Raw genomic sequence first — 19,255 nt, 5'->3', positions numbered from 1 at the left:
GTTATTCACCGACTGCTAGGCCAGCGCCCCTCCCCCGCAGCCCTGCCGCATTGGGGAGGCATTGGCCCTTGGCCAACAGAGGTCCGCATGGTGCAATGCCACACCGCATGCGTTTTCCTCGGTAGGCGGCCGTAGCACAGGCTGCGCTCCATTCCTCGCCCCGACACCCCGCTGCCTGCATTCAAATGTTCCCGGCTAGGCATTTCCAAGATGCAGTGCAGCAAGGGCATTAGCATAAAACGAAAGGGGAGGGGGCGAATGGGTGGCGGCTTCCAGAAACCGAGCTCCGGCTGGGCAGCAGAGTCAGGCACGAGGCAGCTGCGTGCCTTTGGTTTACTTAAGCCGGGATGGCTCATTAGAATTAGAAGAGAAGATGGCTAGACGGTTGGAGGAGTGTTTAAACTAGGTACTGGGGGGAGAGGGTAACATGTAGAGGGCAAGATAGTGTAGAAATGGAAAGAGGGCTAGATACTGAAACTGGGGGTGGAGCAGGGGGTCAGGTTAGAGCAGTCAGTAGGCAGTGGAAGAGTAGGGAAGATAAATCTATGAAATGTATGCATACGAATGCCCGAAGTCTTACTAACAAGATGGAGGAACTAGAAGTGATGATGTTGGAAGACAATTATGACATGGTGGGGGGTAAGTGAGACATGGCTGGACTCTAGCTATGACTGGGCTGTAAATAAACAAGGGTACAGTATGTTTAGAAAGGAGCGTACAAATAAGAAAGGGGGAGGGGTTTGCTTATACGTAAAAAACGGCCTTAAGCCAGTCCTGCGTGAGGACATCTGGGAGGAAAATGATTATGTGGAGTCCTTATGGGTGGAGATTACGGGAGGAACAAAAAATAATAAAATACTGATAGGGGTTTGTTATAAATCTCCAAATATAATGGAAGAAGCTGAAAATGTACTAATAAAACAAATAGATGAGGCCGCAAAGCAGAATAAAGTCATTATTATGGGGGATTTCAACTACCCAGATATCAACTGGGAGGCAGAAACCTGCAGATCCAACAAAGGGAGCAGGTTCTTGTCAGTAATAAAAGACAATTACCTATCGCAACTAGTGCAGGACCCAACAAGAGGCCAGGCCCTTTTAGACCTAATTTTAACAAATGAACCTGACACACTATCAAAAGTGGAGGTTGGGGGACATCTGGGTAATAGTGACCATAACAGAATAAGTTTTCTTGTACACATTAAGAAGACGTTCATTAGAGGGGGTACAAAAACACTAAACTTCAGGAAGGCAAATTTTAACCAGCTGAGAGAGGAGCCTAGCAGCATAAACTGGGACAATGTCCTCAACGTGACGGGAACACAAACTAAATGGGACATCTTCAAAAATATACTAAATAAGAGCACTAGAAAACACATACCCTATGGGAATAAGCGGGCTAGAAATCATAGAAAACCAATATGGCTAACTAAAACAGTACAGAATGCAATGAGGGATAAAAAGGAAGCATTTAAAGTACTAAAACAAGAGAGTAGCGACACAGCATTAAAAAACTATAACAGAGAAAAATAAATTGTGCAAAAAACAAATAAAGGAGGCGAAGATTGAGGCTGAGAGAAAAATTGCCAAGGAAAGTAAAAGTAATCCAAAATTATTCTTCAATTACATAAATAATAAGAGAATAAAAACTGACAATGTCGGCACTCTCAAAAATAATCTGGGTGTAATGGTGGAGGAGGATGAGGAAAGAGCACAAGTATTAAATGCCTTCTTCTCTACAGTGTTTACACAAGAATATCCATTGGCCGGCAACATGATTAGGGGTAATGTTAACTCTCAATTAAATGTCACCTGCTTAACCCAGGAAGAAGTGCAGCGCCGCCTGCAAAACACTAAAATAGAGAAATCGCCCGGTCCAGATGGTATACACCCCCGAGTTCTGAGGGAATTAAGCATGGTCATAGATAGACCCTTGTATCTAATATTTAAGGATTCAGTAATGACTGGGTCTGTTCCACAGGATTGGCGAATAGCAAATGTGGTGCCAATTTTCAAAAAGGGGTGTAAAAGGGAACCTGGAAACTATAGGCCAGTAAGTTTAACTTCTGTGGTGGGAAAGATATTTGAGGGCTTTCTAAGAGATGCTATCCTGGGGTATCTCAATGTAAATAATCTTATAACACCCAATCAGCATGGGTTTATGAGGAATCGGTCCTGTCAGACTAATCTGATCAGCTTCTATGAGGAGGTCAGTTCAAGACTGGACATGGCTAATGCAGTAGACGTGGTGTACCTGGACTTTTCAAAGGCTTTTGATACTGTTCCAGATAAACGGTTGGGATGCAAAATGAGATTGTTGGGACTGGGGGGAAACATATGCATTTGGGTTAGCAACTGGCTCACTGATAGGAAACAGAGGGTACTTGTTAATGGTAAATATTCAGACGGGGCCACAGTCACCAGTGGGGTGCCGCAGGGGTCAGTATTAGGTCCTCTCTTGTTTAACATCTTTATTAATGACCTGGTAGAGGGTTTACAAAGCAGGGTGTCTATATTTGCAGATGATACTAAACTTTGTAGGGTAATCAATAATGAGGAGGATAGTAGAATATTACAAGGGGATCTAAGGAAACTGGAAGCATGGGCGGAGACTTGGCAAATGAAGTTTAATGTTGACAAATGTAAAGTAATGCACTTTGGGCGACGTAATAAAATGTATGACTATGTACTAAATAGTAAATTACTGGGTAAGACTGTCAATGAAAAAGACTTAGGGATTTTGGTGGACAGCAAGCTTACCTTTAATGACCAGTGTCAGGCAGCTGCTGCCAAGGCAAATAAAATTATGGGATGCATCAAAAGAGGTCTAGATTCTCATGACAAGGACATAGTTATGCCTCTATACAAATCACTGGTACGGCCACACTTAGAATATTGTGCACAATTTTGGGCCCCGATATACAAGAAAGACATACGTGAACTTGAAAAAGTGCAAAGACGGGCAACCAAAATGATTAGGGGAATGGGTGGACTGGAGTACAACGATAGATTAACAAACTTGGGGTTATTCAGCTTAGAGAAAAGACGTCTACGGGGAGATCTAATAACAATGTACAAATACATGAAGGGACAATACAAAGAACTTTCTAAGGATCTTTTTACTCCTAGGCCAGTGACAGTGACAAGAGGACATCCACTACGTATGGAGGAGAGAAGGTTTCACCAGAAACATAGAAGGGGATTCTTCACAGTAAGAACAGCGAGGCTCTGGAAGTCTCTGCCCCAGGAAGTGGTGATGGCGGATTCACTGAACAAGTTCAAAGTGGGCCTGGATGCCTTTCTTGAAGAGAAAAATATAATGGGTTATGGTCTCTAGATTTTAAGGACACGTTGATCCAGGGTTTTATACTGACTGCCAGATTTGGAGTCGGGAAGGAATTTTTTCCTCTGAAATAGGGCAATTGGCATGAGCCTCATGGGGGTTTTTGCCTTCCCCTGGATCAACACTGTAGGGGATTGTAGGGCTATAGGTTGGACTTGATGGACTCATGTCTTTATCCAACTTCATCTACTATGTAACTATGAATGGCAGGTATGGAAAGCGGCGGGTTCAGGCCTGAAGCGGAGAACTTGCTGCATCACCATAACAGTTGAAACTCTAACGTTCCAACGGTGTGACTGAATGAGTGGACTGTCGCTCATCCACTAGAGGGAGACAAAGGCCACCTGGAATGCTTTGCTTACACTGTGGCAGCGGCGGCAGCAGCGTGCCTCTCTGCCAGCAACCCGGTTGCGATAGTCTAACCATCTGAGTGTACTGCACAGGTACGCAGCATCGAGCAACAAACTAGCAAGCGAGAGGAAGCAAGGAACGAGCACTGTCTTTCAACCAGAGAAAATCAGGGGAAAGCGCGAACGCAGTCCCCCACTACCACAAATTATGCAGTCGAGTTTCCCGCATTTGGGGAAATCGCAGGGGTCAGCACACCCGGAGTGCAATGGATGAGCCTCACCCTGGGAGAACCACCTTCATGATCATGGTATCTCCCCTGCCAGGTAAGTATGAGTTATTCACCGACTGCTAGGCCAGCGCCCCTCCCCCGCAGCCCTGCCGCATTGGGGAGGCATTGGCCCTTGGCCAACAGAGGTCCGCATGGTGCAATGCCACACCGCATGCGTTTTCCTCGGTAGGCGGCCGTAGCACAGGCTGCGCTCCATTCCTCGCCCCGACACCCCGCTGCCTGCATTCAAATGTTCCCGGCTAGGCATTTCCAAGATGCAGTGCAGCAAGGGCATTAGCATAAAACGAAAGGGGAGGGGGCGAATGGGTGGCGGCTTCCAGAAACCGAGCTCCGGCTGGGCAGCAGAGTCAGGCACGAGGCAGCTGCGTGCCTTTGGTTTACTTAAGCCGGGATGGCTCATTAGAATTAGAAGAGAAGATGGCTAGACGGTTGGAGGAGTGTTTAAACTAGGTACTGGGGGGAGAGGGTAACATGTAGAGGGCAAGATAGTGTAGAAATGGAAAGAGGGCTAGATACTGAAACTGGGGGTGGAGCAGGGGGTCGGGTTAGAGCAGTCAGTAGGCAGTGGAAGAGTAGGGAAGATAAATCTATGAAATGTATGCATACGAATGCCCGAAGTCTTACTAACAAGATGGAGGAACTAGAAGTGATGATGTTGGAAGACAATTATGACATGGTGGGGGGTAAGTGAGACATGGCTGGACTCTAGCTATGACTGGGCTGTAAATAAACAAGGGTACAGTATGTTTAGAAAGGAGCGTACAAATAAGAAAGGGGGAGGGGTTTGCTTATACGTAAAAAACGGCCTTAAGCCAGTCCTGCGTGAGGACATCTGGGAGGAAAATGATTATGTGGAGTCCTTATGGGTGGAGATTACGGGAGGAACAAAAAATAATAAAATACTGATAGGGGTTTGTTATAAATCTCCAAATATAATGGAAGAAGCTGAAAATGTACTAATAAAACAAATAGATGAGGCCGCAAAGCAGAATAAAGTCATTATTATGGGGGATTTCAACTACCCAGATATCAACTGGGAGGCAGAAACCTGCAGATCCAACAAAGGGAGCAGGTTCTTGTCAGTAATAAAAGACAATTACCTATCGCAACTAGTGCAGGACCCAACAAGAGGCCAGGCCCTTTTAGACCTAATTTTAACAAATGAACCTGACACACTATCAAAAGTGGAGGTTGGGGGACATCTGGGTAATAGTGACCATAACAGAATAAGTTTTCTTGTACACATTAAGAAGACGTTCATTAGAGGGGGTACAAAAACACTAAACTTCAGGAAGGCAAATTTTAACCAGCTGAGAGAGGAGCCTAGCAGCATAAACTGGGACAATGTCCTCAACGTGACGGGAACACAAACTAAATGGGACATCTTCAAAAATATACTAAATAAGAGCACTAGAAAACACATACCCTATGGGAATAAGCGGGCTAGAAATCATAGAAAACCAATATGGCTAACTAAAACAGTACAGAATGCAATGAGGGATAAAAAGGAAGCATTTAAAGTACTAAAACAAGAGAGTAGCGACACAGCATTAAAAAACTATAACAGAGAAAAATAAATTGTGCAAAAAACAAATAAAGGAGGCGAAGATTGAGGCTGAGAGAAAAATTGCCAAGGAAAGTAAAAGTAATCCAAAATTATTCTTCAATTACATAAATAATAAGAGAATAAAAACTGACAATGTCGGCACTCTCAAAAATAATCTGGGTGTAATGGTGGAGGAGGATGAGGAAAGAGCACAAGTATTAAATGCCTTCTTCTCTACAGTGTTTACACAAGAATATCCATTGGCCGGCAACATGATTAGGGGTAATGTTAACTCTCAATTAAATGTCACCTGCTTAACCCAGGAAGAAGTGCAGCGCCGCCTGCAAAACACTAAAATAGAGAAATCGCCCGGTCCAGATGGTATACACCCCCGAGTTCTGAGGGAATTAAGCATGGTCATAGATAGACCCTTGTATCTAATATTTAAGGATTCAGTAATGACTGGGTCTGTTCCACAGGATTGGCGAATAGCAAATGTGGTGCCAATTTTCAAAAAGGGGTGTAAAAGGGAACCTGGAAACTATAGGCCAGTAAGTTTAACTTCTGTGGTGGGAAAGATATTTGAGGGCTTTCTAAGAGATGCTATCCTGGGGTATCTCAATGTAAATAATCTTATAACACCCAATCAGCATGGGTTTATGAGGAATCGGTCCTGTCAGACTAATCTGATCAGCTTCTATGAGGAGGTCAGTTCAAGACTGGACATGGCTAATGCAGTAGACGTGGTGTACCTGGACTTTTCAAAGGCTTTTGATACTGTTCCAGATAAACGGTTGGGATGCAAAATGAGATTGTTGGGACTGGGGGGAAACATATGCATTTGGGTTAGCAACTGGCTCACTGATAGGAAACAGAGGGTACTTGTTAATGGTAAATATTCAGACGGGGCCACAGTCACCAGTGGGGTGCCGCAGGGGTCAGTATTAGGTCCTCTCTTGTTTAACATCTTTATTAATGACCTGGTAGAGGGTTTACAAAGCAGGGTGTCTATATTTGCAGATGATACTAAACTTTGTAGGGTAATCAATAATGAGGAGGATAGTAGAATATTACAAGGGGATCTAAGGAAACTGGAAGCATGGGCGGAGACTTGGCAAATGAAGTTTAATGTTGACAAATGTAAAGTAATGCACTTTGGGCGACGTAATAAAATGTATGACTATGTACTAAATAGTAAATTACTGGGTAAGACTGTCAATGAAAAAGACTTAGGGATTTTGGTGGACAGCAAGCTTACCTTTAATGACCAGTGTCAGGCAGCTGCTGCCAAGGCAAATAAAATTATGGGATGCATCAAAAGAGGTCTAGATTCTCATGACAAGGACATAGTTATGCCTCTATACAAATCACTGGTACGGCCACACTTAGAATATTGTGCACAATTTTGGGCCCCGATATACAAGAAAGACATACGTGAACTTGAAAAAGTGCAAAGACGGGCAACCAAAATGATTAGGGGAATGGGTGGACTGGAGTACAACGATAGATTAACAAACTTGGGGTTATTCAGCTTAGAGAAAAGACGTCTACGGGGAGATCTAATAACAATGTACAAATACATGAAGGGACAATACAAAGAACTTTCTAAGGATCTTTTTACTCCTAGGCCAGTGACAGTGACAAGAGGACATCCACTACGTATGGAGGAGAGAAGGTTTCACCAGAAACATAGAAGGGGATTCTTCACAGTAAGAACAGCGAGGCTCTGGAAGTCTCTGCCCCAGGAAGTGGTGATGGCGGATTCACTGAACAAGTTCAAAGTGGGCCTGGATGCCTTTCTTGAAGAGAAAAATATAATGGGTTATGGTCTCTAGATTTTAAGGACACGTTGATCCAGGGTTTTATACTGACTGCCAGATTTGGAGTCGGGAAGGAATTTTTTCCTCTGAAATAGGGCAATTGGCATGAGCCTCATGGGGGTTTTTGCCTTCCCCTGGATCAACACTGTAGGGGATTGTAGGGCTATAGGTTGGACTTGATGGACTCATGTCTTTATCCAACTTCATCTACTATGTAACTATGAATGGCAGGTATGGAAAGCGGCGGGTTCAGGCCTGAAGCGGAGAACTTGCTGCATCACCATAACAGTTGAAACTCTAACGTTCCAACGGTGTGACTGAATGAGTGGACTGTCGCTCATCCACTAGAGGGAGACAAAGGCCACCTGGAATGCTTTGCTTACACTGTGGCAGCGGCGGCAGCAGCAGCAGCAGCGTGCCTCTCTGCCAGCAACCCGGTTGCGATAGTCTAACCATCTGAGTGTACTGCACAGGTACGCAGCATCGAGCAACAAACTAGCAAGCGAGAGGAAGCAAGGAACGAGCACTGTCTTTCAACCAGAGAAAATCAGGGGAAAGCGCGAACGCAGTCCCCCACTACCACAAATTATGCAGTCGAGTTTCCCGCATTTGGGGAAATCGCAGGGGTCAGCACACCCGGAGTGCAATGGATGAGCCTCACCCTGGGAGAACCACCTTCATGATCATGGTATCTCCCCTGCCAGGTAAGTATGAGTTATTCACCGACTGCTAGGCCAGCGCCCCTCCCCCGCAGCTCTGCCGCATTGGGGAGGCATTGGCCCTTGGCCAACAGAGGTCCGCATGGTGCAATGCCACACCGCATGCGTTTTCCTCGGTAGGCGGCCGTAGCACAGGCTGCGCTCCATTCCTCGCCCCGACACCCCGCTGCCTGCATTCAAATGTTCCCGGCTAGGCATTTCCAAGATGCAGTGCAGCAAGGGCATTAGCATAAAACGAAAGGGGAGGGGGCGAATGGGTGGCGGCTTCCAGAAACCGAGCTCCGGCTGGGCAGCAGAGTCAGGCACGAGGCAGCTGCGTGCCTTTGGTTTACTTAAGCCGGGATGGCTCATTAGAATTAGAAGAGAAGATGGCTAGACGGTTGGAGGAGTGTTTAAACTAGGTACTGGGGGGAGAGGGTAACATGTAGAGGGCAAGATAGTGTAGAAATGGAAAGAGGGCTAGATACTGAAACTGGGGGTGGAGCAGGGGGTCGGGTTAGAGCAGTCAGTAGGCAGTGGAAGAGTAGGGAAGATAAATCTATGAAATGTATGCATACGAATGCCCGAAGTCTTACTAACAAGATGGAGGAACTAGAAGTGATGATGTTGGAAGACAATTATGACATGGTGGGGGGTAAGTGAGACATGGCTGGACTCTAGCTATGACTGGGCTGTAAATAAACAAGGGTACAGTATGTTTAGAAAGGAGCGTACAAATAAGAAAGGGGGAGGGGTTTGCTTATACGTAAAAAACGGCCTTAAGCCAGTCCTGCGTGAGGACATCTGGGAGGAAAATGATTATGTGGAGTCCTTATGGGTGGAGATTACGGGAGGAACAAAAAATAATAAAATACTGATAGGGGTTTGTTATAAATCTCCAAATATAATGGAAGAAGCTGAAAATGTACTAATAAAACAAATAGATGAGGCCGCAAAGCAGAATAAAGTCATTATTATGGGGGATTTCAACTACCCAGATATCAACTGGGAGGCAGAAACCTGCAGATCCAACAAAGGGAGCAGGTTCTTGTCAGTAATAAAAGACAATTACCTATCGCAACTAGTGCAGGACCCAACAAGAGGCCAGGCCCTTTTAGACCTAATTTTAACAAATGAACCTGACACACTATCAAAAGTGGAGGTTGGGGGACATCTGGGTAATAGTGACCATAACAGAATAAGTTTTCTTGTACACATTAAGAAGACGTTCATTAGAGGGGGTACAAAAACACTAAACTTCAGGAAGGCAAATTTTAACCAGCTGAGAGAGGAGCCTAGCAGCATAAACTGGGACAATGTCCTCAACGTGACGGGAACACAAACTAAATGGGACATCTTCAAAAATATACTAAATAAGAGCACTAGAAAACACATACCCTATGGGAATAAGCGGGCTAGAAATCATAGAAAACCAATATGGCTAACTAAAACAGTACAGAATGCAATGAGGGATAAAAAGGAAGCATTTAAAGTACTAAAACAAGAGAGTAGCGACACAGCATTAAAAAACTATAACAGAGAAAAATAAATTGTGCAAAAAACAAATAAAGGAGGCGAAGATTGAGGCTGAGAGAAAAATTGCCAAGGAAAGTAAAAGTAATCCAAAATTATTCTTCAATTACATAAATAATAAGAGAATAAAAACTGACAATGTCGGCACTCTCAAAAATAATCTGGGTGTAATGGTGGAGGAGGATGAGGAAAGAGCACAAGTATTAAATGCCTTCTTCTCTACAGTGTTTACACAAGAATATCCATTGGCCGGCAACATGATTAGGGGTAATGTTAACTCTCAATTAAATGTCACCTGCTTAACCCAGGAAGAAGTGCAGCGCCGCCTGCAAAACACTAAAATAGAGAAATCGCCCGGTCCAGATGGTATACACCCCCGAGTTCTGAGGGAATTAAGCATGGTCATAGATAGACCCTTGTATCTAATATTTAAGGATTCAGTAATGACTGGGTCTGTTCCACAGGATTGGCGAATAGCAAATGTGGTGCCAATTTTCAAAAAGGGGTGTAAAAGGGAACCTGGAAACTATAGGCCAGTAAGTTTAACTTCTGTGGTGGGAAAGATATTTGAGGGCTTTCTAAGAGATGCTATCCTGGGGTATCTCAATGTAAATAATCTTATAACACCCAATCAGCATGGGTTTATGAGGAATCGGTCCTGTCAGACTAATCTGATCAGCTTCTATGAGGAGGTCAGTTCAAGACTGGACATGGCTAATGCAGTAGACGTGGTGTACCTGGACTTTTCAAAGGCTTTTGATACTGTTCCAGATAAACGGTTGGGATGCAAAATGAGATTGTTGGGACTGGGGGGAAACATATGCATTTGGGTTAGCAACTGGCTCACTGATAGGAAACAGAGGGTACTTGTTAATGGTAAATATTCAGACGGGGCCACAGTCACCAGTGGGGTGCCGCAGGGGTCAGTATTAGGTCCTCTCTTGTTTAACATCTTTATTAATGACCTGGTAGAGGGTTTACAAAGCAGGGTGTCTATATTTGCAGATGATACTAAACTTTGTAGGGTAATCAATAATGAGGAGGATAGTAGAATATTACAAGGGGATCTAAGGAAACTGGAAGCACGGGCGGAGACTTGGCAAATGAAGTTTAATGTTGACAAATGTAAAGTAATGCACTTTGGGCGACGTAATAAAATGTATGACTATGTACTAAATAGTAAATTACTGGGTAAGACTGTCAATGAAAAAGACTTAGGGATTTTGGTGGACAGCAAGCTTACCTTTAATGACCAGTGTCAGGCAGCTGCTGCCAAGGCAAATAAAATTATGGGATGCATCAAAAGAGGTCTAGATTCTCATGACAAGGACATAGTTATGCCTCTATACAAATCACTGGTACGGCCACACTTAGAATATTGTGCACAATTTTGGGCCCCGATATACAAGAAAGACATACGTGAACTTGAAAAAGTGCAAAGACGGGCAACCAAAATGATTAGGGGAATGGGTGGACTGGAGTACAACGATAGATTAACAAACTTGGGGTTATTCAGCTTAGAGAAAAGACGTCTACGGGGAGATCTAATAACAATGTACAAATACATGAAGGGACAATACAAAGAACTTTCTAAGGATCTTTTTACTCCTAGGCCAGTGACAGTGACAAGAGGACATCCACTACGTATGGAGGAGAGAAGGTTTCACCAGAAACATAGACGGGGATTCTTCACAGTAAGAACAGCGAGGCTCTGGAAGTCTCTGCCCCAGGAAGTGGTGATGGCGGATTCACTGAACAAGTTCAAAGTGGGCCTGGATGCCTTTCTTGAAGAGAAAAATATAATGGGTTATGGTCTCTAGATTTTAAGGACACGTTGATCCAGGGTTTTATACTGACTGCCAGATTTGGAGTCGGGAAGGAATTTTTTCCTCTGAAATAGGGCAATTGGCATGAGCCTCATGGGGGTTTTTGCCTTCCCCTGGATCAACACTGTAGGGGATTGTAGGGCTATAGGTTGGACTTGATGGACTCATGTCTTTATCCAACTTCATCTACTATGTAACTATGAATGGCAGGTATGGAAAGCGGCGGGTTCAGGCCTGAAGCGGAGAACTTGCTGCATCACCATAACAGTTGAAACTCTAACGTTCCAACGGTGTGACTGAATGAGTGGACTGTCGCTCATCCACTAGAGGGAGACAAAGGCCACCTGGAATGCTTTGCTTACACTGTGGCAGCGGCGGCAGCAGCAGCGTGCCTCTCTGCCAGCAACCCGGTTGCGATAGTCTAACCATCTGAGTGTACTGCACAGGTACGCAGCATCGAGCAACAAACTAGCAAGCGAGAGGAAGCAAGGAACGAGCACTGTCTTTCAACCAGAGAAAATCAGGGGAAAGCGCGAACGCAGTCCCCCACTACCACAAATTATGCAGTCGAGTTTCCCGCATTTGGGGAAATCGCAGGGGTCAGCACACCCGGAGTGCAATGGATGAGCCTCACCCTGGGAGAACCACCTTCATGATCATGGTATCTCCCCTGCCAGGTAAGTATGAGTTATTCACCGACTGCTAGGCCAGCGCCCCTCCCCCGCAGCCCTGCCGCATTGGGGAGGCATTGGCCCTTGGCCAACAGAGGTCCGCATGGTGCAATGCCACACCGCATGCGTTTTCCTCGGTAGGCGGCCGTAGCACAGGCTGCGCTCCATTCCTCGCCCCGACACCCCGCTGCCTGCATTCAAATGTTCCCGGCTAGGCATTTCCAAGATGCAGTGCAGCAAGGGCATTAGCATAAAACTAAAGGGTAGGGGGCGAATGGGTGGCGGCTTCCAGAAACCGAGCTCCGGCTGGGCAGCAGAGTCAGGCACGAGGCAGCTGCGTGCCTTTGGTTTACTTAAGCCGGGATGGCTCATTAGAATTAGAAGAGAAGATGGCTAGACGGTTGGAGGAGTGTTTAAACTAGGTACTGGGGGGAGAGGGTAACATGTAGAGGGCAAGATAGTGTAGAAATGGAAAGAGGGCTAGATACTGAAACTGGGGGTGGAGCAGGGGGTCGGGTTAGAGCAGTCAGTAGGCAGTGGAAGAGTAGGGAAGATAAATCTATGAAATGTATGCATACGAATGCCCGAAGTCTTACTAACAAGATGGAGGAACTAGAAGTGATGATGTTGGAAGACAATTATGACATGGTGGGGGGTAAGTGAGACATGGCTGGACTCTAGCTATGACTGGGCTGTAAATAAACAAGGGTACAGTATGTTTAGAAAGGAGCGTACAAATAAGAAAGGGGGAGGGGTTTGCTTATACGTAAAAAACGGCCTTAAGCCAGTCCTGCGTGAGGACATCTGGGAGGAAAATGATTATGTGGAGTCCTTATGGGTGGAGATTACGGGAGGAACAAAAAATAATAAAATACTGATAGGGGTTTGTTATAAATCTCCAAATATAATGGAAGAAGCTGAAAATGTACTAATAAAACAAATAGATGAGGCCGCAAAGCAGAATAAAGTCATTATTATGGGGGATTTCAACTACCCAGATATCAACTGGGAGGCAGAAACCTGCAGATCCAACAAAGGGAGCAGGTTCTTGTCAGTAATAAAAGACAATTACCTATCGCAACTAGTGCAGGACCCAACAAGAGGCCAGGCCCTTTTAGACCTAATTTTAACAAATGAACCTGACACACTATCAAAAGTGGAGGTTGGGGGACATCTGGGTAATAGTGACCATAACAGAATAAGTTTTCTTGTACACATTAAGAAGACGTTCATTAGAGGGGGTACAAAAACACTAAACTTCAGGAAGGCAAATTTTAACCAGCTGAGAGAGGAGCCTAGCAGCATAAACTGGGACAATGTCCTCAACGTGACGGGAACACAAACTAAATGGGACATCTTCAAAAATATACTAAATAAGAGCACTAGAAAACACATACCCTATGGGAATAAGCGGGCTAGAAATCATAGAAAACCAATATGGCTAACTAAAACAGTACAGAATGCAATGAGGGATAAAAAGGAAGCATTTAAAGTACTAAAACAAGAGAGTAGCGACACAGCATTAAAAAACTATAACAGAGAAAAATAAATTGTGCAAAAAACAAATAAAGGAGGCGAAGATTGAGGCTGAGAGAAAAATTGCCAAGGAAAGTAAAAGTAATCCAAAATTATTCTTCAATTACATAAATAATAAGAGAATAAAAACTGACAATGTCGGCACTCTCAAAAATAATCTGGGTGTAATGGTGGAGGAGGATGAGGAAAGAGCACAAGTATTAAATGCCTTCTTCTCTACAGTGTTTACACAAGAATATCCATTGGCCGGCAACATGATTAGGGGTAATGTTAACTCTCAATTAAATGTCACCTGCTTAACCCAGGAAGAAGTGCAGCGCCGCCTGCAAAACACTAAAATAGAGAAATCGCCCGGTCCAGATGGTATACACCCCCGAGTTCTGAGGGAATTAAGCATGGTCATAGATAGACCCTTGTATCTAATATTTAAGGATTCAGTAATGACTGGGTCTGTTCCACAGGATTGGCGAATAGCAAATGTGGTGCCAATTTTCAAAAAGGGGTGTAAAAGGGAACCTGGAAACTATAGGCCAGTAAGTTTAACTTCTGTGGTGGGAAAGATATTTGAGGGCTTTCTAAGAGATGCTATCCTGGGGTATCTCAATGTAAATAATCTTATAACACCCAATCAGCATGGGTTTATGAGGAATCGGTCCTGTCAGACTAATCTGATCAGCTTCTATGAGGAGGTCAGTTCAAGACTGGACATGGCTAATGCAGTAGACGTGGTGTACCCCGACTTTTCAAAGGCTTTTGATACTGTTCCAGATAAACGGTTGGGATGCAAAATGAGATTGTTGGGACTGGGGGGAAACATATGCATTTGGGTTAGCAACTGGCTCACTGATAGGAAACAGAGGGTACTTGTTAATGGTAAATATTCAGACGGGGCCACAGTCACCAGTGGGGTGCCGCAGGGGTCAGTATTAGGTCCTCTCTTGTTTAACATCTTTATTAATGACCTGGTAGAGGGTTTACAAAGCAGGGTGTCTATATTTGCAGATGATACTAAACTTTGTAGGGTAATCAATAATGAGGAGGATAGTAGAATATTACAAGGGGATCTAAGGAAACTGGAAGCATGGGCGGAGACTTGGCAAATGAAGTTTAATGTTGACAAATGTAAAGTAATGCACTTTGGGCGACGTAATAAAATGTATGACTATGTACTAAATAGTAAATTACTGGGTAAGACTGTCAATGAAAAAGACTTAGGGATTTTGGTGGACAGCAAGCTTACCTTTAATGACCAGTGTCAGGCAGCTGCTGCCAAGGCAAATAAAATTATGGGATGCATCAAAAGAGGTCTAGATTCTCATGACAAGGACATAGTTATGCCTCTATACAAATCACTGGTACGGCCACACTTAGAATATTGTGCACAATTTTGGGCCCCGATATACAAGAAAGACATACGTGAACTTGAAAAAGTGCAAAGACGGGCAACCAAAATGATTAGGGGAATGGGTGGACTGGAGTACAACGATAGATTAACAAACTTGGGGTTATTCAGCTTAGAGAAAAGACGTCTACGGGGAGATCTAATAACAATGTACAAATACATGAAGGGACAATACAAAGAACTTTCTAAGGATCTTTTTACTCCTAGGCCAGTGACAGTGACAAGAGGACATCCACTACGTATGGAGGAGAGAAGGTTTCACCAGAAACATAGAAGGGGATTCTTCACAGTAAGAACAGCGAGGCTCTGGAAGTCTCTGCCCCAGGAAGTGGTGATGGCGGATTCACTGAACAAGTTCAAAGTGGGCCTGGATGCCTTTCTTGAAGAGAAAAATATAATGGGTTATGGTCTCTAGATTTTAAGGACACGTTGATCCAGGGTTTTATACTGACTGCCAGATTTGGAGTCGGGAAGGAATTTTTTCCTCTGAAATAGGGCAATTGGCATGAGCCTCATGGGGGTTTTTGCCTTCCCCTGGATCAACACTGTAGGGGATTGTAGGGCTATAGGTTGGACTTGATGGACTCATGTCTTTATCCAACTTCATCTACTATGTAACTATGAATGGCAGGTATGGAAAGCGGCGGGTTCAGGCCTGAAGCGGAGAACTTGCTGCATCACCATAACAGTTGAAACTCTAACGTTCCAACGGTGTGACTGAATGAGTGGACTGTCGCTCATCCACTAGAGGGAGACAAAGGCCACCTGGAATGCTTTGCTTACACTGTGGCAGCGGCGGCAGCAGCGTGCCTCTCTGCCAGCAACCCGGTTGCGATAGTCTAACCATCTGAGTGTACTGCACAGGTACGCAGCATCGAGCAACAAACTAGCAAGCGAGAGGAAGCAAGGAACGAGCACTGTCTTTCAACCAGAGAAAATCAGGGGAAAGCGCGAACGCAGTCCCCCACTACCACAAATTATGCAGTCGAGTTTCCCGCATTTGGGGAAATCGCAGGGGTCAGCACACCCGGAGTGCAATGGATGAGCCTCACCCTGGGAGAACCACCTTCATGATCATGGTATCTCCCCTGCCAGGTAAGTATGAGTTATTCACCGACTGCTAGGCCAGCGCCCCTCCCCCGCAGCCCTGCCGCATTGGGGAGGCATTGGCCCTTGGCCAACAGAGGTCCGCATGGTGCAATGCCACACCGCATGCGTTTTCCTCGGTAGGCGGCCGTAGCACAGGCTGCGCTCCATTCCTCGCCCCGACACCCCGCTGCCTGCATTCAAATGTTCCCGGCTAGGCATTTCCAAGATGCAGTGCAGCAAGGGCATTAGCATAAAACGAAAGGGGAGGGGGCGAATGGGTGGCGGCTTCCAGAAACCGAGCTCCGGCTGGGCAGCAGAGTCAGGCACGAGGCAGCTGCGTGCCTTTGGTTTACTTAAGCCGGGATGGCTCATTAGAATTAGAAGAGAAGATGGCTAGACGGTTGGAGGAGTGTTTAAACTAGGTACTGGGGGGAGAGGGTAACATGTAGAGGGCAAGATAGTGTAGAAATGGAAAGAGGGCTAGATACTGAAACTGGGGGTGGAGCAGGGGGTCGGGTTAGAGCAGTCAGTAGGCAGTGGAAGAGTAGGGAAGATAAATCTATGAAATGTATGCATACGAATGCCCGAAGTCTTACTAACAAGATGGAGGAACTAGAAGTGATGATGTTGGAAGACAATTATGACATGGTGGGGGGTAAGTGAGACATGGCTGGACTCTAGCTATGACTGGGCTGTAAATAAACAAGGGTACAGTATGTTTAGAAAGGAGCGTACAAATAAGAAAGGGGGAGGGGTTTGCTTATACGTAAAAAACGGCCTTAAGCCAGTCCTGCGTGAGGACATCTGGGAGGAAAATGATTATGTGGAGTCCTTATGGGTGGAGATTACGGGAGGAACAAAAAATAATAAAATACTGATAGGGGTTTGTTATAAATCTCCAAATATAATGGAAGAAGCTGAAAATGTACTAATAAAACAAATAGATGAGGCCGCAAAGCAGAATAAAGTCATTATTATGGGGGATTTCAACTACCCAGATATCAACTGGGAGGCAGAAACCTGCAGATCCAACAAAGGGAGCAGGTTCTTGTCAGTAATAAAAGACAATTACCTATCGCAACTAGTGCAGGACCCAACAAGAGGCCAGGCCCTTTTAGACCTAATTTTAACAAATGAACCTGACACACTATCAAAAGTGGAGGTTGGGGGACATCTGGGTAATAGTGACCATAACAGAATAAGTTTTCTTGTACACATTAAGAAGACGTTCATTAGAGGGGGTACAAAAACACTAAACTTCAGGAAGGCAAATTTTAACCAGCTGAGAGAGGAGCCTAGCAGCATAAACTGGGACAATGTCCTCAACGTGACGGGAACACAAACTAAATGGGACATCTTCAAAAATATACTAAATAAGAGCACTAGAAAACACATACCCTATGGGAATAAGCGGGCTAGAAATCATAGAAAACCAATATGGCTAACTAAAACAGTACAGAATGCAATGAGGGATAAAAAGGAAGCATTTAAAGTACTAAAACAAGAGAGTAGCGACACAGCATTAAAAAACTATAACAGAGAAAAATAAATTGTGCAAAAAACAAATAAAGGAGGCGAAGATTGAGGCTGAGAGAAAAATTGCCAAGGAAAGTAAAAGTAATCCAAAATTATTCTTCAATTACATAAATAATAAGAGAATAAAAACTGACAATGTCGGCACTCTCAAAAATAATCTGGGTGTAATGGTGGAGGAGGATGAGGAAAGAGCACAAGTATTAAATGCCTTCTTCTCTACAGTGTTTACACAAGAATATCCATTGGCCGGCAACATGATTAGGGGTAATGTTAACTCTCAATTAAATGTCACCTGCTTAACCCAGGAAGAAGTGCAGCGCCGCCTGCAAAACACTAAAATAGAGAAATCGCCCGGTCCAGATGGTATACACCCCCGAGTTCTGAGGGAATTAAGCATGGTCATAGATAGACCCTTGTATCTAATATTTAAGGATTCAGTAATGACTGGGTCTGTTCCACAGGATTGGCGAATAGCAAATGTGGTGCCAATTTTCAAAAAGGGGTGTAAAAGGGAACCTGGAAACTATAGGCCAGTAAGTTTAACTTCTGTGGTGGGAAAGATATTTGAGGGCTTTCTAAGAGATGCTATCCTGGGGTATCTCAATGTAAATAATCTTATAACACCCAATCAGCATGGGTTTATGAGGAATCGGTCCTGTCAGACTAATCTGATCAGCTTCTATGAGGAGGTCAGTTCAAGACTGGACATGGCTAATGCAGTAGACGTGGTGTACCTGGACTTTTCAAAGGCTTTTGATACTGTTCCAGATAAACGGTTGGGATGCAAAATGAGATTGTTGGGACTGGGGGGAAACATATGCATTTGGGTTAGCAACTGGCTCACTGATAGGAAACAGAGGGTACTTGTTAATGGTAAATATTCAGACGGGGCCACAGTCACCAGTGGGGTGCCGCAGGGGTCAGTATTAGGTCCTCTCTTGTTTAACATCTTTATTAATGACCTGGTAGAGGGTTTACAAAGCAGGGTGTCTATATTTGCAGATGATACTAAACTTTGTAGGGTAATCAATAATGAGGAGGATAGTAGAATATTACAAGGGGATCTAAGGAAACTGGAAGCATGGGCGGAGACTTGGCAAATGAAGTTTAATGTTGACAAATGTAAAGTAATGCACTTTGGGCGACGTAATAAAATGTATGACTATGTACTAAATAGTAAATTACTGGGTAAGACTGTCAATGAAAAAGACTTAGGGATTTTGGTGGACAGCAAGCTTACCTTTAATGACCAGTGTCAGGCAGCTGCTGCCAAGGCAAATAAAATTATGGGATGCATCAAAAGAGGTCTAGATTCTCATGACAAGGACATAGTTATGCCTCTATACAAATCACTGGTACGGCCACACTTAGAATATTGTGCACAATTTTGGGCCCCGATATACAAGAAAGACATACGTGAACTTGAAAAAGTGCAAAGACGGGCAACCAAAATGATTAGGGGAATGGGTGGACTGGAGTACAACGATAGATTAACAAACTTGGGGTTATTCAGCTTAGAGAAAAGACGTCTACGGGGAGATCTAATAACAATGTACAAATACATGAAGGGACAATACAAAGAACTTTCTAAGGATCTTTTTACTCCTAGGCCAGT

At 44.4% G+C, this 19,255-nt stretch overlaps 4 non-coding genes across 4 annotated transcripts; all 4 read right to left on the bottom strand.

The window, feature by feature from the left end:
• Positions 1-3,861: 3,861 nt before the first annotated feature.
• Positions 3,862-4,025, bottom strand: LOC142190635 (U1 spliceosomal RNA). The gene has a single exon (XR_012714320.1). It is a non-coding gene; the product is annotated as a U1 spliceosomal RNA (small nuclear RNA).
• A 3,872-nt stretch (positions 4,026-7,897) lies between these two features.
• LOC142190634 (U1 spliceosomal RNA) lies at positions 7,898-8,061 on the bottom strand. The gene has a single exon (XR_012714319.1). It is a non-coding gene; the product is annotated as a U1 spliceosomal RNA (small nuclear RNA).
• Positions 8,062-11,927: 3,866 nt separating this feature from the next.
• Positions 11,928-12,091, bottom strand: LOC142190633 (U1 spliceosomal RNA). Its single transcript, XR_012714318.1, has one exon. It is a non-coding gene; the product is annotated as a U1 spliceosomal RNA (small nuclear RNA).
• A 3,863-nt stretch (positions 12,092-15,954) lies between these two features.
• Positions 15,955-16,118, bottom strand: LOC142190632 (U1 spliceosomal RNA). The gene has a single exon (XR_012714317.1). It is a non-coding gene; the product is annotated as a U1 spliceosomal RNA (small nuclear RNA).
• Between the last annotated feature and the right edge of the window lie 3,137 nt (positions 16,119-19,255).

The sequence above is a fragment of the Leptodactylus fuscus genome, chromosome 1 (genome assembly GCF_031893055.1).
Source record: "Leptodactylus fuscus isolate aLepFus1 chromosome 1, aLepFus1.hap2, whole genome shotgun sequence".
Lineage (NCBI taxonomy): Eukaryota > Metazoa > Chordata > Amphibia > Anura > Leptodactylidae > Leptodactylus > Leptodactylus fuscus.
This window is presented reverse-complemented; position numbering and strand designations above follow the sequence as displayed.